Genomic DNA, 10,353 nt, shown 5'->3' on the forward strand with positions numbered 1-10,353 from the left:
GTCAGTAGACTGTCTGTAAAAATTAGGAACAACGGTCTGGCAATCACTTGACTGAGTTCCCTAAGTACCCTCGGATGCAAGCCATCTGGTCCCGGTGATTTATTAATGTTAAGTTTCTCAAGTCTAATTTTAATTCCATCCTCTGTTAACCATGGAGGTGCTTCCTGTGTTGTGTCATGAGGATAAACACTGCAGTTTTGGTTACTGAAGCCCCCCGATTCACACGTGAAGACTGAGTAGAAGAATAAATTCAATACCTTCGCCATCTCCCCATCCTTTGTAACCAGATGTCCTTCCTCATTCTTTATGGGGCCAATAAGGTCTGTCCTCCCTTTTTTACTGTTTACATACTTAAAGAATTTCTTGGGATTTTTTTTGCTCTCCTCCGCTATGTGTCTTTCATGTTCTATCTTAGCTGTCCTAATTGCACCCTTACATTTCCTGTTGCATTCTTTATAAAGTCTGAATGCTGAGGATGATCCCTCAACCTTGTATTTTTTGAAGGCCTTCTCCTTTGCTTTTATATGCATTTTTACATTGGAGTTAAGCCATCCAGGACTTTTGTTCGCTCTTTTAAATTTATTACCCAATGGGATACATTGGCTAATGCCCTTATTTAATATGCTCTTAAAGCAAACCTATCTCTCCTCCGTATTCTTTGTTCCTAATATTTTATCCCAATTTATGCCTTTTAGCAAGGTTTGTAGTTTAGGGAAGTTGGCTCTTTTGAAATTCAGTGTCTTTGTATTCCCTTTATGTTTCCTATTTGTGTGATTTATACTGAAACTAATTGACCTGTGATCGCTGTTACCTAAATTGCCCTGTATTTCCACATCCGTGATCAGGTCTGTATTGTTGGTAATCAGTAGATCCAGTAATGTTTTATTTCTAGTTGGTGCGTCTACCATCTGAGCCATAAAATTGTCCTGCAAGACATTAAGGAACTGACGAGCCTTAAATGAATGCGCGGTTCCCTCCGTCCAGTCTAATTTTTCGGTCAGAAAAAGTTCCTATTCGAAAATGTGATCGTCTGTAACAAATCCGACGCGCAAAATTCCTACACATGCTCGGAAACAATTCGACGCATGCTAGGAAGCATTGAACTTCATTTTCTTGGCTCATCTTAGTGTTGTATGTCACCGTGTTCTTGATGGTCGAAAGTTCAGCGAACTTTTGTATGATCGTGTGTATGCAAGGCAAGCTTGAGCAGAATCCCAATCGTGTGTACGCGACATTACAGGTTTTCTTCTAGGATTTCCCTGTATTTGGCTCCATCCATCTTCCCATTGTTAGCGAAATTTGGCTGCACACAGAGCACACAGCCAAATCTCCTGTTTCTAATCATAATAACAATTTCGTCTAATGATACAAATGCCATCTCACCTTTTGATCATATGTCTCTCCTCTGGTGTAGCTCATCCTCTGGTGTGTGTGTGTGTGTCTCATGCTCACAAATAGACAAAACACATCCTTCTTACATTCTCATCTCAGCAAGACTGGCCTTACAGCTCTGTCTGCCTCCTTTATTCAAAAGACCACAAAAGCAATCACAAACAGGAAGCCCTGGCCCCAACAGCCAATCGCTCCCTTCGCAGGATATGACCTCAGCCTCACCGGATATGACCTCACAGGATGTGAGTGACCATATAAGGATTTAACAACAGAACACAAAACAACCAATGAACAATGACTACAGGACATGATACAATATACTAAATGACGATGACTAAAGTTCCTTGTGCATGGGAGATTATCTGCAGGTGTACGTCATGGCACCCCAAACATGTTGATCAGGCATACCAGGGGTGACAAGAGCAAAACACCTCTAAACCGATAATGTCTTTGCAGAGTGAACGCATCCCCACCAGACGATCGTTCTGTGCATTGCACAGGGGCCCTTTTGCTGGCGGACATGCCCTCTCTCCGCAAACACCTCTCTCCAAACACCAGGAAGTTTTCCACTACCTAACAGGTCTCAGCCAGCGTCGATCTGCCCCAGTCAGCTATTAGAGCGGGCTGTGATTGAACACACACTGGGAGACTTATGACAATATATTAATATAAAATTTTCCACAACAGTCCCTCCTCTTGTCATATGATCCCACGTGTCCCTCGATGAATCCTGATCTTCTTCTTAGTCCATAAAAAGTAAAACACGGCTTGACGTGTAGACTCTGTTGGAGATGACGTGGTGAGCTGTAGTAGTCGCCGGTCGGTCTGGGATCCTCTGTGTCTTGTACGTGGGTCGGACTTCGGGGCATCTCATCAGAGAAGATGTGGTCATCTGCTCAGGCTCTGGTCACGCGTCCAATCAGGCAACAGGAGCACCTCATCATGGCATATAGAAGGAATAGAGACAAAAACAACATGAGTATATATACCCCTACTTCCTTCACTATGATCCGCTGCAAGATAAAAATTAAATCCCCAACGATTCCCAAACCCTTAAAAAGTATTCAAACCTTCACTATCTATAGCTCTGGCTTTGCCTTGCAGGGATCTAAACCTTATCCATATGGGCCTGAACTCTGTCACTACTACCCCCGATCCAGATATAACAATCTTTACTTATGAATTCCCAGAAACCCCCTTGGACTGTGGGAACTTCCTTGTAGCTTCAACAGTTACATGAAACATCCCATCCTTAATGGATGAGAAATTGTTCAAGTGTTTCATAAGCTCAAGCCCCCACCGTGTACAAGCAATTCCCTTCCAGCTGTCCCTGCCATTCTTACCTTCTCTCGCGCCATCAGATCCTCACGATCGGCCGCGACATAAGATGCTGGGACGAGTTTCACCAGCACACATGAACCTCTTGCCTTACGGGAAATTACCTTATAAGCTGTAGATCCGCATTAATACCAAACTACAGTTGAAGCACACTTGTGGGCTACCTAGTTATCCCGATACCAAAGCTGGCAAAAACCAGAGCTATTGTTAAAATTATAATTAATTTTACTCATACCCCTACTTCCTTCACTAAACTCATGGCATCTTTACAAACAGGTTCAGCTACTTACAAAACTACTCAGCCACACACACACACATTGCAGGCCGCAAATAATATCAATTCATACATTTCTATTTCTCATATGCATTACACAGCATCATGCACACACACACGCAGGCACACACACACACAGGCACACAGCAGACATACGATCAAACTTACAGCATTATTTCAAAAGACGAAAAATGTGTTCTTTTCGCGAAGCAGACCCTCCCCAGCACATCCTAATGATCCGATTCTGAAGGAGGTTCTGTTCACTCCTACCTGGCTCACCATTCTGTCAGCGAAATTTGGTTGTACGCAAAGCACACAGCCAAATCTCCTGTTTCTTTTTTTTTTTTTTTAATTCTTTATTTATATTTTCAAAATACAAAAATCCATATATTGACATACATATAGATAAAATCCATCTTTAATGACCCCCAACTTTGGAAAAGAAAACAAAAAAAACCCCACCCCCCCTCCCTTCCCAATCCTGCTGAGTTACAATAATATAATTCAATAACCTAATTCCCTCACCTAGTTCCCTTGTTTTATACCCGTTTAACCTTTAGCCAGTAATCTCCTCCACATAGCTCCAGGTATTCTTATACCTTCGCCACCCTGCCCATTTATCTTTTGGTTCAGTCCCCTCCTCAAACTCTGCTTCGGCTCCCTCCTCACTCTCCATTATATAAATTTCATTACATAGAGCAACCATTCACGGATTTTAGGGCTCTCAGGCTCCATCCATTTTTTAGGGATCTGACTCTTGGCAGTATCCAACAAAATGGGAACTATCGATGTTTGATATTGCTTGATTGCCTCCTCAGTCCCATGGAATAAACAAATCCATGGGTCTTCTTGGATCGTCTTATTAGTAATTTCCTTTATTAGGTGTATAATTTTCTTCCAATACACTTTGATGGTGGGACACTCCCACCATATATGGGCCATTGTGCCAATATTTTTACACCCTCTCCAACATTCCCCCGATTTCTCCGGTTGGAATTTGCTAAGTTTGTCTGGGGTCGCATACCACCCTGCCAAGCATTTGAAATTTGTTTCCGTCATCCTCGTGCTCACTGAGGAGGTATGCAGCATTTTCAGGATTTTCCCTATCACGTGATTACTACATTGTGTCCCCAATTCCCTTTCCCATTTCCTGATGTAGGGAGGTGCATCCAGCTCCTCACTAGTCATTAAAATTTTATACAGCCGAGAAATGATATTTCTGGATTTCTTTCTCAAACAAAGCTGCTCAAGCGGCCTATAATCTTCTTCGCCTCTGATTGGTTTCTGAAGTTTCTTTACAAAATGTGTCAGCTGGATGTACCGCCACTCATCAATCTCCATTAAATCTGTCTCGGTTTTCAAATCGTCAAGTGTGCGAATTTTCCCTTCTTTAATTACGTCTTTTAATTGTGTATTAACATTCTTAATCCAATTCCCCCCCACCTCCCTCATCCCGGGTTCAAAGAATTTATTATCCCTCAAATAAATCAAAGGAGAATTATAACTCCATTTATTTTGAGTGTGAATCTGATCCCATAATTTTAGTGTATTAAGTGTTATATCCGATGTGTTTGTGCTAAGTACTCTGTATTTTGGGGGATTCCATATAGTGTGCCCTAAGTGTGTGCTACTTAAACTATGTTCGATATTAACCCATCTTTTTTCTGATGTCGACTTTGACCATTCCATCACCCGTGAAAGCATCACTGATTTATAATATTTACTTAAGTCCGGTAGGGCAAGCCCACCCTGTTTTTTACCCCTAGTCAGGACCTTATGTGCTATTCGTGGCTTTTTATTACCCCAGACAAACTTTGCCATTAGGCCTCGCAAGGCTCTCAAATATGGCTGTGGTAGGGAAATTGGAAGCATCTGAAATTTATAGAGGATTTTCGGGGCCAACACCATTTTTATTGTATTTACGCGGCCGAACAGGGAGAGTGGTCGCGTGGACATTTTTTGTAGTTCTTGCTTAATTAAATTCAATAAGGGTATATAGTTAATTGAATACAATTTCTTCAGGGAGTTGGATAGTTTAACTCCTAAATATTTTATCTCCCTTCTCCAGGGGAAGTGGAATTCCCCTGAAAGTTTTTCTTCTTCCTGTTTGTCTATGTTAATATTTAAGATTTCAGACTTGCTGAGATTTACCTTAAAATTTGAGATGTCACCATATCTTTTTAAAATCTGCAGCAAGTTTGGAATCGATATCCGGGGATTCGTAATATAGAAAAGGACATCATCAGCATATGCCGCTAGTTTATGTTCCTCGGTTCCTATCCTTATCCCACTACAGTCTGGGTTTTTTCGGATAGTCGCCAGCAGGGGTTCCAAGGTTAAGATGAATAATAGGGGAGACAATGGACACCCTTGTCTGGTTCCATTCTCCATCTTAAACGGCCTTGAGAGGACCCCGTTGACCTTAACGGATGTTGGCGGGTGATTATACAACATTCTGACCCAAGCGATAAATCTTGGGCCAACTCCCAAATATTTCAATGTTTTAATCATGAGTCCCCAGTCTACCCTGTCAAACGTTTTTTCGGCATCCATTGACAGGAATAGAGCTGGGGACCCACCAGACTTGGTAGACTCGAGGAGGAGAAGCAAGCGGACTCCATTGTCCCTCCCCTCTCTACCCGGGACAAACCCCACTTGGTCTGGGTGTACCAGAGTCGTCATTTTGTCCTTCAGCCTGCCCGCCAAGACCTTAGCATATAGTTTGGTATCCGCGTTTAGAAGGGCAATAGGCCTATAGCTGGAGCACAACATATTATTTTTTCCCTCTTTTAGTATCAGGGTAATAGTTGCGGACAAGGAATCCTCCCCCATCACACTTTTGGTACCTAGATCATTCCAAAAATGGCAGAGCTTTGGCACCAAGGTTTCTTTATATTTATTTAAAAAAAGGGTAGTGAACCCGTCTGGGCACGGGCTCTTTCCTGCTGGAGAATCCTTTAATGCGGAGTAAATTTCTGCTTCAGTTATGGGTCTATCCATGTCTGTCCTGTCTCCTTCCGCCAGCTTTGTCAGCCCTGCTTCACTCAGGAATTCCTCAACCCTCCTATCCTTTGTCTGCTCTAGGTGTCCCTTTTGACCTACTGTATAGAGTGCCTCATAATATTTCCTGAACTCTTCTGCTATACCTTTAGTTGTGAAAACTGTCTCACCCTTTTTATTTTGGATTCTTTCAATGAAGTTTGGGTCTCTCTTACCTTTTAATAACCGTGCAAGGTGCTTACTTGACTTGTTTCCCCAAAAATACCTGTCTCTTGTTATTTTATTTAGTGACCTCCTCGAATCCCTTTCCAGACAATCCCTTAACTCCTCCCTTTTGATGGTCAACTGGTGGAAGCTTTCCCGGTGATGTCCCTTATGTTTTTTATGTTCTTGTTCCAGTGAATGTATTTCCTCTATAAGTTGTTCCCTTCTTTTTGATCTCTCTTTTTTTTCCTTTGCCCCAATGGATATAAGGATCCCTCTAATATATGCCTTAAAGGCCTCCCACAGTATAGAGGATGCTATTTCGCCCCTTTCATTAGCCTTAAAAAAAAAATCGATCTCTTTCTGTACTAATTCTGCCGTGTTATCATCTTTTAGTAAACTTTCGTTTAATTTCCATGAGAATGGTTGTCGATGAGGCCCCGGTAGCCTAATCCTCATTGAAATCGGCGCATGGTCCGAAAGCGTGGTAATCCCTATTCTGGTTTCCTCCACCAAGTCCAGTAAACTATGATCAGCCATGATGTAATCTAATCTTGAGTACGTCCTGTGCACAGGGGAGAAGAAGGTGTAGTCATTTACCTTTGCATGCTGCACTCTCCACACATCCATAATGTGGCATTGGTGCAGCTTACGCCCAATTTTCTTTAGTTGAACCCCGCTTGTCCCCTGTGCCCGGGACGTACTATCCAGGACAGGATTAAGACAAAAATTAAAGTCTCCTGCCAAAACTACCTCCCCTGTTTTAAACTCCATCAAATTGTCCAACACCTGCTTCAAGGAAACAGTCGGGTTTTTGTTCGGGCAATACACATTGGCTAAAGTCATTACTTTGCCGCCCAGCTTACCCTTCAGAAACAGAAAACGTCCCTCCGGGTCAGCCAATCTGTTGATTAGGGTGAAATTAACCGACCTTGAAAAACCAATTGCAACCCCCTTAGCTCTCCTTATGGGAGAATCACTATAATACCAGACCGGTAAAGCTGAGGAGTATAACCTAATGTTTGTATCCAGGGCAAGGTGAGTCTCCTGGAGGAATACCACATTCGCTCTATAATGATACAACTCTTTTAGCACTTTGTGCCTCTTCACCGGGGAATTCAGGCCCTTCACATTATAAAAAAAAAAGTTTAACTCCATAATTTTTTCCGATCTATTGGGGGGTTTTGTCTACCTACCACCACCAGCTTTACTAAGGAAATTTGTTCATATCCCAGCAGGGTCCCTACCCACCCTCCCCCTCCCTCCCACCCTCCCTCCCCATACCCTCCCCCGCCCCCCCCAAAAACCCCCTTCCCCAAACCCTCCCCCACCCCCTCCCACCCTCTCCGGCCTAGGTCCGGCCCTTCGCCCGACAACATGGATCTCGGCTGATCCCATGCCATGCGCTTCCATACCCTGGGTGCGGCTCTACCTACGGCAACCAGTGCCCCCCCCACCCCGCCACAAACGGGGCGGTGGGGGGGGGAAGGGGCCGGGGCGGGCATTCCGAACCCCACATCGTCCTACCCCGTAACCCCCCACACCTGAATCACATTTTGCCAGTATTAGTCCCCCCCCACCCCCCCCCCCGGACCCCACCCCCCTCCCCAAGCCATATTGATTATTAAGAACTGAGAGAGATACAAGCCCCATGCCAATAAACCCCCCAGTCCGAGACATTCTCCTCTGTAATAAAAAAAAAAAAAAAACAACTAAGTCCCATTTTCCCTTTAGCTAGGGATGTCTGGAACTGGAATGCCCAGCTTTTCACAGAAATCCTGTAGGTTTTCCAGGGGCCTCAGTCTAATCGATCTTCCTTCTTTCATAACTCCTAGAGAAGAGGGAAATCCCCAACTGTACTTTATGTTAGATTTTCTCAATTGATCAAGCAGCGGTCTTAGCTGTCTTCTCCATGCCAGAGTCCCAGCTGATAGATCCGAAAAAATTTGTAATTCCGTATTCTCAAAACATACTGGGGAAGCCCCCCGAAGACCCCTCCAGATCTTTTCTTTTTCTTCATATGAGTGGAATTTGATGATTACGTCTCTAGGTACCTCCTTCCTCAAATTTGGGGGCTTTCTGATTCTATGTACTCTGTCGATCTTTAGTACTTCTTCTTCCCTTCTACCCAAGATTGGGTTAAAGATTTTTTTCATTTTGATCGTCAGATCTTCATTTGTTTGTTCAGGTAAAGATCTAATCTGCAGATTTTGGCGGCGGCTCTGATTTTCCTGCTCTTCAACTTTGTGTAACAGGGTGCAATAATCGCTCTGCATCTTCTTCATCTGCGACTTTAAATCTAGTATTTCTTTAGCCTGAATTCCTGATGCTTCTTCTGCCTCCTCAACTCTTTGCAGCAGGTGGCCCATGTCAGTGCGTACATTCAGTATCTCTGACTTTATAGAGTTTTCTAACTTGGAAAACATTTCGAGCATTTCAGGCTTGGTGGGTATTAACGCAAAATTTCTCTGCTCCTCCATCATACTGCGTTCAAGCACTCTGAGCTGTTCTGGGTCGTCCCTGATATTCTCCCCCGTTTCCCCCTTTTGTTTCGCCAGTTCTTTCTTTTTCTCTTTTGTCCCCGTTTGTTTCTTATCCAGTCCTGGGCTCTTTGTGCTAACGTCTTTAAGATATTTCTGTATTGTGCTAGAATTTAGGCTTTCTCTTGGGGTCTTGGGTTCAGCTGCTTTTTGTGATCGACCTCTCATATTACCTCCTTTATCTTATACCTCCACCTCTTTATTTGCCCCACACTGCGACTTGCGTTTTAATCAGGGGGACTCGAGTGGCAGATTTTCCCCCTAAGCCCCCTATTAACCCGGGGGGCAACGCTGTTGTAGTAGTATGATCTTGTTAAAGGATCTATCAAAGAACGCTAGCGAGTGTTATATTTGGAAGTGATTAGTGAGTTTCCATCACAATGACTAACTCAGTCTCTTTTAACTTGCCCAACACAGGTAGAGAGGCAAATACACGCTCAAGGAAAAGGGAAAAAAAAAAAAATTCCTTTTTCCCTTTTTTTTTACTTTAAAGTGCCATACCAATGTACCAAACAGTCAGTGGGGTTCATTTATCTGAGGCCGTCTCTTGTGGGGTCTCTGAATAGCTTTAAATAGACTTAATAACTTTCAAAAGCATAATACTGCAGTTCTTTGAGGTAAGAGAGGGTTAATTTTCATACCTTGAGATGAGTCATTATCTTATCTCGGTACCTTCCATGCTGTTCTTGGAAACCAACTTGTTATCTGCAGGCTGCTGTGCTTAGCTGACAATTGCTCAGTGTCAGGGCGTCCAAGTTCGCCTAAGGCATAGGCTGTTCACCCCCTCTTCCTCCGTTCCTCTTATCTTTACTTGTCTTTGCTCGGGCTGATATCAACTCCGGATGGCTTATGGGGAGTGAGAAGGGCTGCAGGGGGGGGGATCTCACAAGGGGAGAGATGTTCTTCCAGCTACACAGGGACAAGCTTCCCACATGGAGGGATCGTTAGCCTCCAGCTTCTCCCAGCGGCTGCAGTAGCTCTGAAGTGACACAGAGTGAGGTGGTCTGTCCCAGGGCTTCCTCTGTCAAACCTTCTGCAGGCTCTCACCCTGCACGCCGTCCTCACTGCTCGGTCCGACCATCCCTCCTCAGCTCCCACACACCAGCCCCGTCGGCAGGCCCCTCCCCACGCTCTGACGTGTCACGTCAGCATCCTCCCCCCCTGTTTCTAATCATAATAACAATTTCGTCTAATGATACAAATGCCATCTCACCTTTTGATCATATGTCTCTCCTCTGGTGTAGCTCATCCTCTGGTGTGTGTGTGTGTCTCATGCTCACAAATAGACAAAACACATCCTTCTTACATTCTCATCTCAGCAAGACTGGCCTTACAGCTCTGTCTGCCTCCTTTATTCAAAAGACCACAAAAGCAATCACAAACAGGAAGCCCTGGCCCCAACAGCCAATCGCTCCCTTCGCAGGATATGACCTCAGCCTCACCGGATATGACCTCACAGGATGTGAGTGACCATATAAGGATTTAACAACAGAAAACAAAACAACCAATGAACAATGACTACAGGACATGATACAATATACTAAATGACGATGACTAAAGTTCCTTGTGCATGGGAGATTATCTGCAGGTGTACGTCATGGCACC

At 43.9% G+C, this 10,353-nt stretch overlaps 1 long non-coding RNA gene across 1 annotated transcript; it reads right to left on the reverse strand.

Annotated features, from left to right (window-relative positions):
• Window positions 1–1,471: 1,471 nt before the first annotated feature.
• LOC141108300 (uncharacterized) lies at window positions 1,472–9,945 on the reverse strand. Its single transcript, XR_012236049.1, has 2 exons — window positions 9,390–9,945; window positions 1,472–2,328 (listed from the first exon to the last, which is right to left on the reverse strand). It is a non-coding gene; the product is annotated as an uncharacterized lncRNA (long non-coding RNA).
• Between the last annotated feature and the right edge of the window lie 408 nt (window positions 9,946–10,353).

Source organism: Aquarana catesbeiana, linkage group LG09, assembly GCF_042186555.1.
Source record: "Aquarana catesbeiana isolate 2022-GZ linkage group LG09, ASM4218655v1, whole genome shotgun sequence".
Taxonomy (NCBI): domain Eukaryota; kingdom Metazoa; phylum Chordata; class Amphibia; order Anura; family Ranidae; genus Aquarana; species Aquarana catesbeiana.